A 14,993-nucleotide genomic window follows, 5' to 3' on the forward strand; every position below is an offset into this window, starting at 1 on the left:
ATTCAACATTTTTAATCATTTTTATCATTTTTACATTTTTAAGTATTTTTACAGTATTTTTACATATATGCATTCTTAAAAAAAAAAGCGATATAAAATTAAGTAGGACTACGACTCCTAAAATGTCATTAATACACAGGATCAGATGTTATAATCCCTTGTGCCTTATAACATCTGATCCTGTGTGTTAACTATAGTACTGTAGTATTTATAGTGTTACTATGGATCCCTAAGCGCGTACGGTAGAGTCTGACCGCGCCCGTGGCCCTCCGCTCCAGGTGTGACCTGTGCTGCGTGTCGTTCCGGACACACCGCGGCCTGCTGCGCCACAACGCCGCCGTGCACAAGCTCCTCCCCCAAGACCCCGCCGGCCGGCCCTTCATCCAGAACAACCCCTCCATCCCCAGCGGCTTCAACGACCTCGCCTTCATCGACTTCTCCTGCAAGAAGTTCACCCACATCGCACAGGTACCGGACCGGACCGGACCGGACTGTACCCAGACCGGATTAGACCCAGACCGGACCGGACCCAGACCGGATTAGACCCAGACCGGACCGGACTAGACCCAGACCGGACCGGACTGGACTAGACCCAGACCGGACCGGACTAGACCCAGACCGGACTGGACTGGACTAGACCCAGACCAGACCGGACTGGACTAGACCCAGACCAGACCGGACTGGACTAGACCCAGACCGGACTGGACTAGACCCAGACCGGACTGGACTAAACTAGACCCAGACTGGACTAAACTAGACCCAGACTGGACTAAACTAGACCCAGACCGGACTAAACTAGACCCAGCCCAGATCAGACTAGAGCAGACCAGAGCAGGGCTGTTTCTAGGGAGGTGCCCGATGAGTGTAGATGACATCAAGGAGCCAAACTTAATGAATTTATTCATTTCATTATTGTGTTTAATTAATTGCATTTAATTTTATTAGAATTCATTATTAAATTGATATTATCCTTTATTTGCCACTCAATGCTCCAGGCTGCAATCGGAAGGAAGTCATCGTGGTTCATTTAGTGTCTTATTCATCAGAGTCTGTACCAATATTTAGTTCTACGCCCTTCCGTCGTGTACCCTTGAACACCATCCCCTTCTTCAGCCGTCCGTCGTCTGCCCTCATCGCTGAAGTCTCATCACCCAACGTTTCTCCCTCCCCTCCCCTCCTCCCCTCCCCTCAACAGGTGTGGTGCGAGACCAACCTGCGTCGCTGCGTCAGCAAGTTCCACCGCTTCGTGTGCGAGGCGTGCGACAAGGCCTTCCCCCTGCGCTCGGCCCTGGACCTCCACCAGACCACCGCCCACCCCGGCCCGCCGCCAGCAGGGGGCGCCGCGGCCGCCAAGAGCCAGGAGAAGACGGCGGCGGCCGCGGTGGAGGAGGGAAGTCCGCCCGCAGCCAAGTCCCACTTCCTGGAGTCGCTGGGCCTCCAGCACGTGTCCAAGGTAACGGCGTGAGACGCCGCGGAGGCTGATTGAACGCCAGACGCTTCATTGTTTACCGTGTAGGAGAGTGCAGGCCAGAGTATAGACTGAAACTTGAATGGCATGAAGTGCAGAACCCCTCGCGTTCTTTAACCAGTGGTATAGTTCTTTAACCAGTGTTCTTTAACCTGTGGTATAGTTCTTTAATCAGTGTTCTTTAACCAGTGGTATAGTTCTTTAACCAGTGTTCTTTAACCAGTGGTATAGTTCTTTAACCAGTGTTCTTTAACCAGTGGTATAGTCGGTCGTTATTGTTTGTATTGCTGTTGATTTTAGAGTACTTTGTATTTGTGTTGCTATAATAATTACAACAGTATTAATTAATAATCAGTATTAGTCAGTGCGAGGCGTCCGTCTAACCCGGCCCGACCCCGCTGGTGTCGCAGGTGAAGGCCGTCCCGTCGGACGACGAGATCCACCAGGCTCACCTGGACAGCATCAAGGTGATCCACGTGGAGCCGCCGTCCGCCACCTTCCCCCAGGAGCCCAACCCGGCCTTCCTGGGCGGGGGCGGCCTGGGGCTGAGCCTGGGCCTGGGCGTCGGCGGGCTGGCCGCCCTGGGGGGCCTGGGCCTGGGCGTCCCCCTGCTGGAGGCCTCGGGCGCCTCCCTGCAGGGCCTGTCCCAGCAGGACGCCCTGCGCCTGCTCTCCCTGCAGCCCTTCCCCCGGGGCTTCCTGCTGCAGCCCGAGGGCTGCGCGGCGGTGGCCAGCGCCGCCTCGTCGGGGGTCAAGCCCAGCGAGGCCGGCCTCATGGAGATGGCCGACATCCACCAGATCATCAAGGTGGCGGCGGCGGCCGCTGCCGCCGCCGCGCCCAACCAGATGGGCCTGCCGCCGCTGGCCAAAGCCCCCGCCTACATGGGAGCACACGGTATGTGTGGCGGGGGGTGGGGGGGGGGGGGGGGATCATTATTAGTGATGGGACAACCCTCAGACAACCCTCTACGTTTTCCATCATTGGCTTTGAAGCAGACCCTAAGCAGTGTTGACGAGGTGAACCCCAATGAGTGTCCACGTTAATCCCATCGCTCTGTCTCTCTCTTCCCCCCCCCCCCCCCCCCCGTGCCGCGGTCCAGGCCAGGGCCAGAAGCAGATGCCCCCCCTGAAGCCCAAGCCGCCCCACACGCCGCGCACCAGCCTGACGGCCTCCACGCCGCCGCCGCTGCAGAGCTCCCAGCAGGCCTCCCTGGGGTGCATCAGCCCTGGCCTGCCGCCGCCGCCGCTGCCCGGCCTCTTCAAGACCCCCGCCTCCTCCTCCTCCTCCTCCTCCTCGTCCTCCTCCTCGTCTTCTGCGGCAGCAGGCAACGGCGGGCAGATGGAGGCGGACTGCATGGGCGACGCCCACACCCCGTCCTCGGACTCGCCGCCGGTGGCCGCCACGGCCCAGCAGGAGGAGGCGGGGCACAGTGCGCGGGGGGGCAAGGCGGGCGGCAAGGCGGCGGCGGCGGCCGGCAACGGCAGCAACGGCGGCGCCGCCAAGGGGTCGTTCCCGTGCCGCTTCTGCGACCAGGTGTTTGCCTTCTCGGGCGTGCTGCAGGCGCACATGCGCTACCACCTGGGCACGCTGCCGCACCAGTGCAACATCTGCGACTACGTGGCGCCGGACAAGGCCACGCTGATCCGCCACCTGCGCACGCACAGCGGCGAGCGGCCGTACGTGTGCAAGGTGTGCCACTACCCCTTCACCGTCAAGGCCAACTGCGAGCGGCACCTGCGCAAGAAGCACGCCAAGACGTCGCGCAAGGAGATCGAGAAGAACATCAAGTACATCACCTCCTCCTCCTCCGCCACCACCACCACCTCCTCCGCCACCGAGGGCGGCATCACCATGGCGACGACCGCCACCGCCACCGCCACCCAGGAGGCGCCGGACGGCGGCCGGGTCAGCGGCACGGAGACCACCTGCCAGTACTGCCAGGAGAACCTGTGCAGCTACCGCGCGCTGCAGATCCACCTGCGCACGCACGAGGCCAACGGCTGCCAGAGGAAGCCCTTCGAGTGCCGCCGCTGCGGCGCCGCCTTCCTGGCCAAGCGCAACTGCATCCACCACGTGCTGAAGCAGCACCCCGAGGTGCAGGAGCGGGAGATTGAGGAGCACATCGCCACGCTGCTGCCGGCCGCCATGCTCCCGCCGGCCGCCGCCTCCTCCTCCGCCGCCCCCGCCGCCGTGGCCCGGGGCGGCCCGCTGGCGCTGCTCAACGGCCTGGCCCCGCCCGGCCGCCACCCCCTGAAGGCGGTGAAGGTGGAGGAGCTGACGGTGTACTCGGCGGCCCCCGGCCCCGTCGTGGACCTGGACCAGCCGCTGGACTTCTCGGCCAAGGGGAGCCGCGTGGGGGGGGGCCCCTCCGCCGCCAAGGTCAAGGTGGAGAGCCTGTCCCCCGCCGCGCCCGACTGCTCGGCGCTGGACCAGCCCATCGACCTGTCCATCCCCAGCAAGCGGCAGCGGACCGCCGAGAAGCGGGAGATCAAGGTGGAGCAGAGCGCCACCAGCATCGTGGAGCAGCAGCTGCAGCTCCAGGCCCAGCAGAGCCTGCAGAGCCTGCAGAGCCAGCAGCTCCAGGCCCTGGCGCTGACCAAGGCCCTGCACGCCGCGGAGGACCACCCGGGGAGCACCCTGGCCCCGCTCCACCCTCACCCCCAGCCCGGCTGCTACCAGCTGCCCCCCGGCTCCACCCCGCCCCCCTCCGTCCTCTCCGGCGCCGGGGCCCGGGCCCTGCGCCTCAAGCCCCTCCTGCCCAAGCCCTCCGCCCTGCCCGTCGCCAGCCTACCGCCCCTGGCCTCCATCGCCCAGATCATCCACTCTGTGTCCGGGGCCCCCGACCTGCTGAAGCGGGAGGCGGCCCCCGCGCTGGAGGCCAAGCCCCACGCGGGGCCCACCCCCGCCCAGGCGGACGCGGCCGCTGGCTCCGCCCCCGTGGAGGCCCAGAGTGAAGAGGCAGCGGAGACCGCTCCCAGGTAAACAAGCTGTTTCTTCTCTCTTCACTCTTCGGCCCATTTGTCTTGTCAAGCTCCGGTTGGTCAGTGATTTCGTATTGAAAACGTGATGCGTGTATTTATACTGTGGGGAGACACAACTCTTCAAAAACACATCGGTGCACTCGGTGCACACTCGACGCACGTCGGGCCCCTCGACTCAACGTCCGGCCCCATGCAACACAGACGGTAGCTCAGCCGTCACGCACGAATGAGCCTGTAGAACGGTCATGCGTTATGCATTCTCTACCATCGGTTGACCCCCACCGTTCAGTAGCTCTCCGGGCAGTGAGCACGGCTCGCTGCGGTCTGATCTCCTCACCCACCACCTCTCCCTCCCTCCCCTCCCCCCCCCACCAGCAGCAGCAGCAGCAGCAGCAGCAGCAGGAAGCGGCCCAGGAAGAAGGCGTCTCTGGCCCGGGAGCGCGCCCGGACCCAGGCCCTGGGCTCCGGCATCGACCTGGAGTCCAGCGGAGAGTTTGCCAGCGTGGAGAAGATGCTCGCCACCACCGACACCAACAAGTTCAGCACCTACCTCCAGACGTCCCGGGCCGCCGGCGAGACCCCCGCCCGCAGAGGTGAGCCCGACGGGACGGACATGGGCGCGGGAGGGAGACACGGGGTGGAACTGATGAGTGATCTGACGCCCCCCCCCCCCAACATAGAGAATAGAGCTCTGTCGGCCCACCAAAGCCTTCCATGGCCTCAATCCCACAGATCAACGTCAAAGAAACCCATTCCACACGGTAGCGCACCCCAGCGTGACTCTTTTTTTTGCGTAAGCGAGACGCACACATACACACAGAACCCCTAGCCGGGGCGTGCGCCCACCTCAGAGAGTGGGTCGCAAGTGGGGCCGAGTGGGGCCAAATGCATTGGGTTGAACTGGCACCCTTTTATAAGGAGAGAGCCAGACTCAGGTGTCCTGTCTGCTTGTCCCGTAGGAGAGGCTGAGGGTCAGGGAGGGGGGACAGGGGAGGACTGCGGGGCGGAGGACAGTAAGCCGGCGGTGATCGCCCCCCAGTCCAAGGGGAAGAAGAACGCCTACTCCAACTCGGTCCAGAAGATGACCTGTCCCTTCTGCCCGCGCGTCTTCCCCTGGGCCAGCTCCCTGCAGAGACACATGCTCACACACACTGGTAGGAGCCCTGATACACACACACACACACACACACACGCATACATACACATATATGTATTGTCACACACACACACACACATACACATATATGTATTCTCACACACACTGGTAGGAGCCCTGATACACGCATGCATGCACGCAAGCACACACAACACGCGCAAGCACACACACACACACACACACGCAAGCGCACACACACACACACACACACACACACACACACACACACACACACACACACACACACACACACACACACACACGTGCAACACACACACACACACACACACACACACACACACACACACACACACTGACAGAGGTAGGAGCCCTGATACACACACACACACACACACACACACACACACACACACACACACACACACACACACACACACACACACACACACACACACACACACACACACACACACACACACACACACACACCTCTCTTTCCTGTGTGTGCGTGTGTGTGTGTGTGCGCACACGTTCACAAAACCACCCAACTGCCTCAAGCACCTACCCGAGACTCTTAGCGGGTGCTCCTCCTCACCTCTCCCCCCCCTCCCCCCCCCCCCCCCCCTCCCCCCCTCCAGGCCAGAAGCCCTTCCCCTGCCCCAAGTGCGACGCCTTCTTCTCCACCAAGTCCAACTGTGAGCGCCACCTGCTGCGCAAGCACGGCGTGGCCAACCGCTCGCTGCGACGCAACGGCTCGCTGGGCCGCAAGGACGGTGAGGACGGCTCCCACGACAGCGGAGGTGAGACCCCATGTCCGCACGCACGCACGCACGCACACACACACACATACCCTGGACCCTGTGTGTGGGGAGGAGCTTAGGACCTGGAGGTCAGATGTGATCCAAGTGGTCACTTTTATTTGAACAGCACCTGTTCTGATCTTTAGTTCATGCTTAGAGGGAAACTACCTTCCTTTAACTTTAACATCACCAAACACAAATGGCAGTGATCGTTCCCAGTGTGATTTAAGTCACCTTAGATTAATTACGACTGAAACGGGTCAAATAAAAAGAACAAAAGAAAAATCACATCTATTGAACAAATGAATGAAAGTGTTGACATATTTTTTTGATCCATTTCCAGTGTCCCAAGTCTTTCTAGTTTAAGGTCGGACATAATTGCAGACATCTTTTATCAGACATTTTGTTTGCCATTTAACTCCAACAAAGTCGGAAGCGGGTGCGGTGGGTACATTCTCCCTCCAGCAGTGTGCTGCCTCGCCGTCGTCCGGTCTGCGTTTTAAAACATACATCCAACAAACATTCAAACATTCATATGTGCAGACTTCAAACCCGTGGCCCACAGCCCAGTCCATAACCGTCGAGCCCTAATGTTCCGTCCGATGCTGATGCTCTTGCTCACAGAAGCGACGCTCTCTGAGTGACCTGTGAACTCTTGTGTCCGGTCCCTCGCAGAGAGCCAATCGGACACGGAGCAGGCCACCCCGGAGGCCGTCGACCTCAGCAGCACCCAGTCCGGCTCCGCCCCCTTCCCGGAGCAGAGAGCCGGCTCTTCGGACCAGCCCAAGCATCGGACCGCCTCCAACAATAGCCCCGCCTCCAAGCCGGGCCAAGGTCAGCGTGACAGGACCGCTGTCAATCAAAGGCTATGCTTTTTTTAGCCTGTCCTTCTGAATCGAATTTACTCGTATTTTCCGTGTTTCAGGAAATATTTGTTAGGTGCGTCCTTATTTGGTGTTGTGTGTGTGTGTGGTATGTGGTCTGTCGATCTGGTGAGTAAACATCTTTTCTTGTTTTGTTTCCAGGGCCTAGTGCGGCAGAGCAGCCTAGGAGCATGGATCACTCAGGCCAGCAGGAGGCGCCAAAGAGCCGACAGCAGCCACTACAGATCAACACTAACAACATGGTTACCAAGGTCAGTCTTGCGTAAACAAAGCTGCATTTACACGTCCGGAAGGGGTTCTTAAAATCAACAAACTAACGATGACACACTTATTTTTTTTCTATGACATTTTGGACATTTTTTTATTATCTCACCCGCTCGCCCTTCCATTCATCCCCTCTTCGCTCCCTCAGATGGAAAACGAGGACGATGAGGATTGCCATAGCAACAAGAGCTGGACCTGAACTTCGCCAGCAAGCTCATCGACTTCAAGTTCTCCCCGTCTTCGGCCTCCGGGTCCGGGGAGGGGGAGGGGCCACCGTCCTCCTCCCGCCGCCCACCAGCGTCCACACCAACACTCCCCCGTCCTCCTCCTCCTCCTCCTCCTCCTCCTCCACCACAACCCTCCTCTGGCCCGGCGCCGGCCGACCTCCACGAGGAGCAGAGGGCTCCCGCTGCCTCCTCGCCCGGCCCCACCGCCGCCGCCAAACCGACGGAGTACAAGCACGTGTGCCGCGTGTGCAGCAAGAGCTTCCGCTACGCCACCACCCTGGCCCGCCACGAGAGGGCGCACCTGAGCGAGGAGAGTCCCGCCGCCGCCGCGGGGTCAGCGGTCACGCCGGGGAAAGAGCAGGCGAGCGAGGCCTCGGCTGCGCCGGCGGAGGCGGAGGAGAAGAAGAACGCGGAGCAGGAAGACGAGGAGGAGGAGGAGCCGGAGGAGGAGGAGCAGCAGCAGGAGGAGGAGAGGCGGCGGAGGGGGAGTTTGATGATGACGAGGAAGGAGGGCGGAGAGAGCGGGGAGTCGGAGATGGAGGAGGACGACGAGGACGAGGAGCGCGAGGAGGAGCGCAGCGACGAGGAGGGCGGCGCGGCCGAACCAAAGAGCAGCGAGGAGGGCGAGGAGCGGGCCGGCATGCGCGTGGACAAGAGGAAGAAGATCTGCAGCGTGTGCGGCAAGCGCTTCTGGTCCCTGCAGGACCTGACCCGGCACATGCGCTCCCCACACCGGTACGTTGTCGGGTTGGACCTCAGGCTGCCTTCCTTTTGTGACCCCGCACGTGACCTGTGTGTCTAAACGCTCGCTTTTTTTTTTTATGCATCGGCTCGCTTTCTCGCGAAATGTTTGATTCTTGTTATTTGAATGCGATTGCAGGGTATTGTTTTCTTATTAACATCGGGAATCATAGTGACCGAAAAACGACCCAAAGTCACCGTAACGCGATGATTAATCATTTAATAAGTGCTTAAACACCCCCCCCTTGATCTGACGCTTGTCTCTGTCTCCCCCTGCAGGCGAGCGGCCGTACCGCTGCCAGACGTGCGAGCGCACCTTCACCCTGAAGCACAGCCTGGTGCGCCACCAGCGCATCCACCTCAAGCCCCGGGGGCCGAGGGCCCGGAGGCCGCGGGGCCCCACGCCGGCGGGGCCGGCGCCGCCCGGGGCCGACGACGCCAGCGAGTACGGGGACTCCTCCTTCACGCCCACCTCCACCCTGCACGCCCTCGGAGAACGAGAGCGAGGGAGGCAGCGCCGTCGGGGCCGGGGGCCGAGGAGAAGAGGGCGGGGACGAGGAGGAGGAGGAGGAGGAGGAAGAGGAGGAGGAGGAGGAGGAGGAGAGCAGCAGCAGCGAGGAGGAGGAGCGTAATGTGTCCGAACCCCGCTGGTGAGTTGAAACTGGAACCAGAGCTGGCCGTAGAGAAGAAGGACGTGATGGAGGAGGAGGAGGAGGAGGAGGAGGAGAAAGAGAAAGAGGAGTCGAATCCTTCGGGAGGCCGTCGGTGCATCTCCTGGAACAGAAGCGGCCCCCAGAGCCCAGCCGACCCAGCGGCCCCCCCACCCCTCCAGCAGAGGCCCCCCCGCCACCCCCAGACACCACGGGGGGTTCAGAAGCTCCTCCTGCAGAACAGGCTCCGCCTCCCCGCGACCGCCGCGCCGGCACCTACGAGCCCACCAGCCGCCGCCCACCCGCCTCCACCGCTACCACCACCGCCACCGCCTCCGGGGCGTCCGCCTGTGACTCGCCGGATCCCTCCGCCGTCACCGCGGCAACCGCCGCCACCTCGCCCACGCCATCGGATGCGCCCATGCCACCGAAAGTAGCCCCGCCCTCAGCCTCCCCCGCCGCCCGCCCCCGCCCTCGGAGCAGGAGAACCGGGCCCAGGCGCCGCCGGAGCACGTGTTGCCCAGCGCAGACTCTCCCCTGGTGGGGGCGGAGTGAGCCAGCTCAGCCCTCCCCCCCAGCACCCCCCACCCTCCCAGCACCCCCCCCCCCTTGCTCCTCTACCTCTCAGCAGCCGCCTGGTTCTCTGGAGGTCGGAACAAACCTAACTTTCGTCACCAGAGTGCCATATCGCCGCGACTATGAATATAAAGCGCAAACCATCGATGACGACGATGATGATGACGACGAAGACGCGGATGACGACAACGGAGCTGTAACAGAGAGGTGTGACTCTGTTTGGACAGAGACTCAAACCTCTTATCCTTGAAGTGCCTTACTACTAGTTCCTCTTCTTTCACATGATTTACTTGTCAATCTTTATCTACAGTATATTGGGAGTGGATCCAATTTTTAAAGCTTTTTATGATTGCGCAAAACAATGTTTTTTTTTTGTTTTTTTTTATTATTGGTTTTGCCAATCGATAATTTTCAGCAATAAAAGAATACATTTATCCTTGATTTTTGTATGAGAATTCATGATCAAGTGTGCGGCCGCAGGCAGATTGTGGCGATCAGCCCGTGCGCGTGTATGAGGCCGTGTGGCTCCCCTGACTTCTACATCGACCAATCACAAACACTCTTTGTCCAGGGCTGGGCCACCCACGTGCTGCAGACTGGGAGGTATTTTCAAACTGGAATGTATGCAATATGGCGGACAGTCGGAGAGTCAAAGCGTGCGGACAGACACTTGGATCTCTTGCCTTTCTACGGACCTGCTCTTCTGAGTTCATTTTGTATTTTGTTTTTCTTCCTCTGAACAGACTGCCGTCGCGGCCTCTCCGATGACGTTTTTGTTTAGTTTTTTTTTTCTGACGCAGAGTCAGTCAAGTGCATTGAGAAACAAACAAACCAAAACTTTATAATGTAACGGATGTCACCCCCACCAGGCCTCGCTCTGTAAAGGAACAGGGCTTCAGGTTTGATATTTAGTTTATTTTCTTCTTCCTGGTTTCACTATTAATCTTAGTCGCCCAGAAGCGTATCACTCATTGACAGATTTATATGGGCAATATTTGCCCCCTCCCTCTCCTTCCCCAGTGCATTCTGGGGGTTGGTTTGTGTTCCTAATTTCTCATCCGTTTCAGTTGATTCCACATGTACATTAACCGTATTGTGTGTGTGTGTGTGTGTGTGTGTGTGTCTGTGTGTGCGTGTGTAAGGCGTGTCTGAGTTTAATACTAAAGTATTTTTGTGTTTGGCTCTTAGCGGGCTTTGTTTTTTTGACGAGGAAGTGTCTGTCAAGTTGGATGTTTTTCTATTTTATAATGAACAAATCTGTTTTTCTCTCTTTTTTCTACGATTATTGTCTGTGTGTGTGACCTGGTTAGGCCGTCTCATTATCATCAGCCCCCCTTCCCCCGGTCGTGTTTGTAGAGAGACAGGACAACACTGTGGTTTGGCTCACCCTCCAGGTTTCACACGGGGAAAGCACTAGAGTGGTTCTCCTAACAACCTCTGTGTACAAATAGTTGACAATCTGCAAAAGAACCAAGTCTTCAAACAGGTCTTCCACATTTCTTACCTTCACCGGGCTGACCAAGGGGCAAACTGACGCTTGTGGAGTTCCACATCATTGATTGATAAATTTTTTTATTCTATACCTTCTAATCCACACAATGATTTTCCATTGCTCTGGCATTAACTTTAGGCTCATGATGCCCCTTAAGTTTGACAAGAAGGCCTATATTCTTGTCATTTCTTTGTCTCGTTGGCAACGGTCTAGACAATAGGAGAAGAAATGAGACCTGTGAACTGTGGTTCTTAAGCCTTAAACACACCAGTGTCCTTAATCCTGGAGCGGTTCTCACCGTCTTGCTTCTGGGGTCGGTTTGAGAGCCCTTCATGTAGTAAAGGGATGTGGAAGCCTGCAGCTCACCGCGACCCGCTACATCATCACTGAACAGACGCACCGCTTCCACTGTGTCCGCTAACACGCATCACAAGGGCTGAAGAACCTGCGCTGACAGCAATGCTACAGCTAGCTATGTGGACTTAATTCTCTTCATGTAAACTCTTGTTTTTACGTGAATGCACCTCCATGAGCACAACAACCCCCAGACATTAACTGGGGGGAACGGGATCGTAGCATGACAGCTGCTGGGCGAAACTGAGCAGCAGTGACACCATAGGCCTGCTGGGCTTACTGCCGAAACTGGCAGTAATTATTGCACAAAACGACTACTTCTACAACTAATATCAACGACCACAATGCTCAACTTTTCTTTTTCGACTGATAATACGGTGTATTGTTAACAATAAGTATGTTTGGGTTGGACTTCTGACATACTTTGACTCTCTTAGAATAATCATACTTAAATAAGCTGTCTGACAGACTGAGCCTGGTTCTCCTCCCCAGGCCTGTTGGCGCCATCTAGTGGTGCGGCCAAGGTAGTACATAGTATTCCATTACTCAGCATGTCCTCTGCAGCAGAGTCCAAAGCAGTTCTAAAGGCCTCAGAGTCTCTGCTCCTCTGAGTCTCTCCTCTATCTCTGCCTGACCCTTTCTGTCTCAATAACCTTTTAGTTCAGCTTTAAATCGGGGTGTGTGTGTGTGTGTGTGTTTATGTGGCTATGCACGGGCATGGAAATACTGGAGGTTCATTTCAATGCACATGGACAGTTTTTTTTAAATGTATTTATTTAGAGCCTGGATGAATATGTCTGTGTGTGTATGAGAGAGAGAGAGAGAGAGAGAGAGAGAGAGAGAGAGAGAGAGAGAGAGAGAGAGAGAGAGAGAGAGAGAGAGAGAGAGAGAGAGAGAGAGAGAGAGAGAGAGAGAGAGAGAGAGAGAGAGAGAGAGAGAGAGAGAGAGAGAGAGAGAGAGAGAGAGGTGTGGAGGTTAAGGGCACTCTCGACAATGACTTGAGAAGAAGCCATGTATTAAATATATAACAACAATGCTGTAGATTTGTTTTGCATACTGTTGAGTTTTTAGTTGTCGTCGTTCTGTTTGTTTCCAATGTGTAGACTAACTGCCCTCTGTGTTGTGTTTGAGGTGGCTGTTGGGAATAGAACTAGCAATAATGCATTATCTCTGAATCCAAAAAGCTTTATGTAGATCTCCTGTATGTGAGTTGATAACAATCTTGTCTGGTTCTGTTTATTTGTTTTTTTTTGTTTGGCTTAGAATTGATTTTCTGTTTTTGTTTTTCAATACAATAGGCTATATACATAAATATATATATATATATAAATATAAATGCATATTAAACTGTGAAGCTCCAATGTGTTCAGTTAAAGGGTAGGTGTAGGCTGTAGGTGATTCTTTATTCGTTTTTGCATGTCAAGCAAATTTGTTCATTCATGAATAATTGTTTCTTTGCTTTCTCCGTATATACAAATATATATGCATATATATGTATATGTATGCATACATATGTACATATATGCATATATGTGTATATATATACATATATATGTATATATATATATATATATATATATATATATATATGAATCTTGCTCTCAGGGTCTCTATGAAATCCATTATTCAGAAATGTTTTCCCCCCTAGTTTCCCGAGTTGCCAGGTGCCCCGATCCCCTTTAAGTTGTGATTATTTTACTATTTTTGTTTCTTATTTTAAATGATGATTCAGAACTGTCAATCACTACATCAAGCACTTGACTGTGAACTGGGCGTGGTCAGAGCAGGAAACGGAACAGCCAGAACGTTAACGGTTTGCTTAGTGAGCCGCCAATCTTTATTTTTTATTTTACATCGGCCAGCACAAACGACTGATGCGTTGAAATATTGGGCTTGAGTTCCTCATGGTTGGTTTTTGGACTTGGGTCGGTTAGCGTCAAGTTCATCCTGGGACCTTCCTCCAGGCCGACCTGCTGGGGTCTTGGTTTGGGGTCTCGTCCGACGTGCCGCTGTGGGGATTTGAACCCCCACCCGGGGTTTAAGGCTGTAGCTATACTGACATTGGCTGTGTCCTCTGGGCACTGATGTCCAAGGGAATGCAACTCTCTCTCTCTCCTCTTAAAGACACACACACACACACACACACACACACACACACACACACACACACACACACACACACACACACACACACACACACACACACACACACACAGGACCTCAGTCAGTTATGTATGACCGTGCGCCACGTCAGGAACGCTGACCCTGTTCTGTATGCAACTCATTTAAGAAAAAAAGCAATAAAGATAACATTAAATGAAATGTGTGAATCAAACCAATGTGGTTGTTGCCTTTTATTTCTCTGATTGTTTAATGGGACTAACCCTATGAGATTCCTTAATAATGCTTACATTATAGTTTAAAGCATTCGTAATAACAAATGTATTAATTGAGTATCCATTGAGGTAGCCAATAGTGAAGGTCTTATATGAAGAACATTGATAATAATAATTATAACCTTTAATAATGATGACCTGTATTCTCTTTCCAGGCCAGTGCCCCCTATAGGCTGCATGAGGCTATAGCCTATAGGGGGGCCAGTGCCCCCCTATAGGCTGCTTATCCTGCATGAATGCCAGGATAAGATCAGAGAGACCGAGACATGCATAGATACTAGGTACTATAATACTATGCCGGAGTATTGTGTTACACTTCTCCAGAAAATATAGGTAAAATACCTGTTACTAATGTCTACACAATACTGAGGTAAGACAGTCGACACTATACACAGGTGTACGATCAAAGGTACAGTGTACACTAAATACTATGGTACTATTCAATATACCCAGTAGCTACTAGAGTGTGCAGCGGTTCTCAACCAGTCTGCATTCAAACCGTTTTGGGATTTAATACATAATCCTAGTAGAGTTGGTACTTTTTAGGTAGTCAATCTTTATTGATTAATTGTTTCACATAATGAAAGTTCTTCCTCCATTAAACAGTCACTGCTGTCACTGAAATATTTTTGAGGCTTGAGGCGCTACTTTCTGCTTCACCTATCATCGTTTACTGACAGCTCATCATCAACAAACGTTGGCATGACAGCCCATCAAGGATAGGGAGCATTCTGGGTTGAAGTTAGAGTTGGATAAGTCTTCTTGTGTGCATTGTTAAGTAGAAAGATGGAGTCTAACGTGCTTACCTCCTCCTTTATCTAACTTTACTTGTTTGATCACTTCTCTACCATGTTAAAGTCTGTCCATCAGACTTTGTTTTGTTTTCAGACTTTTTGGCTACCTCTGTTGCCAAGCATGACCTTCCCTGAATAGAGGTGCATGGCATGGTTCCCTGAGTGGATGGCCTCAAGGAGGACAAAATCCTGCCTCTTAAGTCAGTCAATAACAACCTTCTTTCTTGGCTCCATTGGAGTCGTATTTCA

At 54.8% G+C, this 14,993-nt stretch overlaps 1 pseudogene across 1 annotated transcript in view; it reads left to right on the forward strand.

Moving 5' to 3' along the window:
* Window positions 1–13,865, forward strand: part of LOC311355887 (ras-responsive element-binding protein 1-like) — an 18,083-nt pseudogene extending 4,218 nt beyond the window's left edge. The window contains exons 2-12 of the transcript XR_014684170.1: window positions 279–468; window positions 1,196–1,453; window positions 1,879–2,362; window positions 2,568–4,446; window positions 4,825–5,042; window positions 5,409–5,603; window positions 6,205–6,366; window positions 7,042–7,200; window positions 7,392–7,501; window positions 7,663–8,476; window positions 8,762–13,865. The product of XR_014684170.1 is annotated as a ras-responsive element-binding protein 1-like (transcript). The remainder of the gene's footprint in view (window positions 1–278; window positions 469–1,195; window positions 1,454–1,878; window positions 2,363–2,567; window positions 4,447–4,824; window positions 5,043–5,408; window positions 5,604–6,204; window positions 6,367–7,041; window positions 7,201–7,391; window positions 7,502–7,662; window positions 8,477–8,761) is intronic.
* Window positions 13,866–14,993: the final 1,128 nt, after the last annotated feature.

This window comes from Micromesistius poutassou (assembly GCF_964030765.1).
Source record: "Micromesistius poutassou genome assembly, chromosome: 11".
NCBI lineage: Eukaryota > Metazoa > Chordata > Actinopteri > Gadiformes > Gadidae > Micromesistius > Micromesistius poutassou.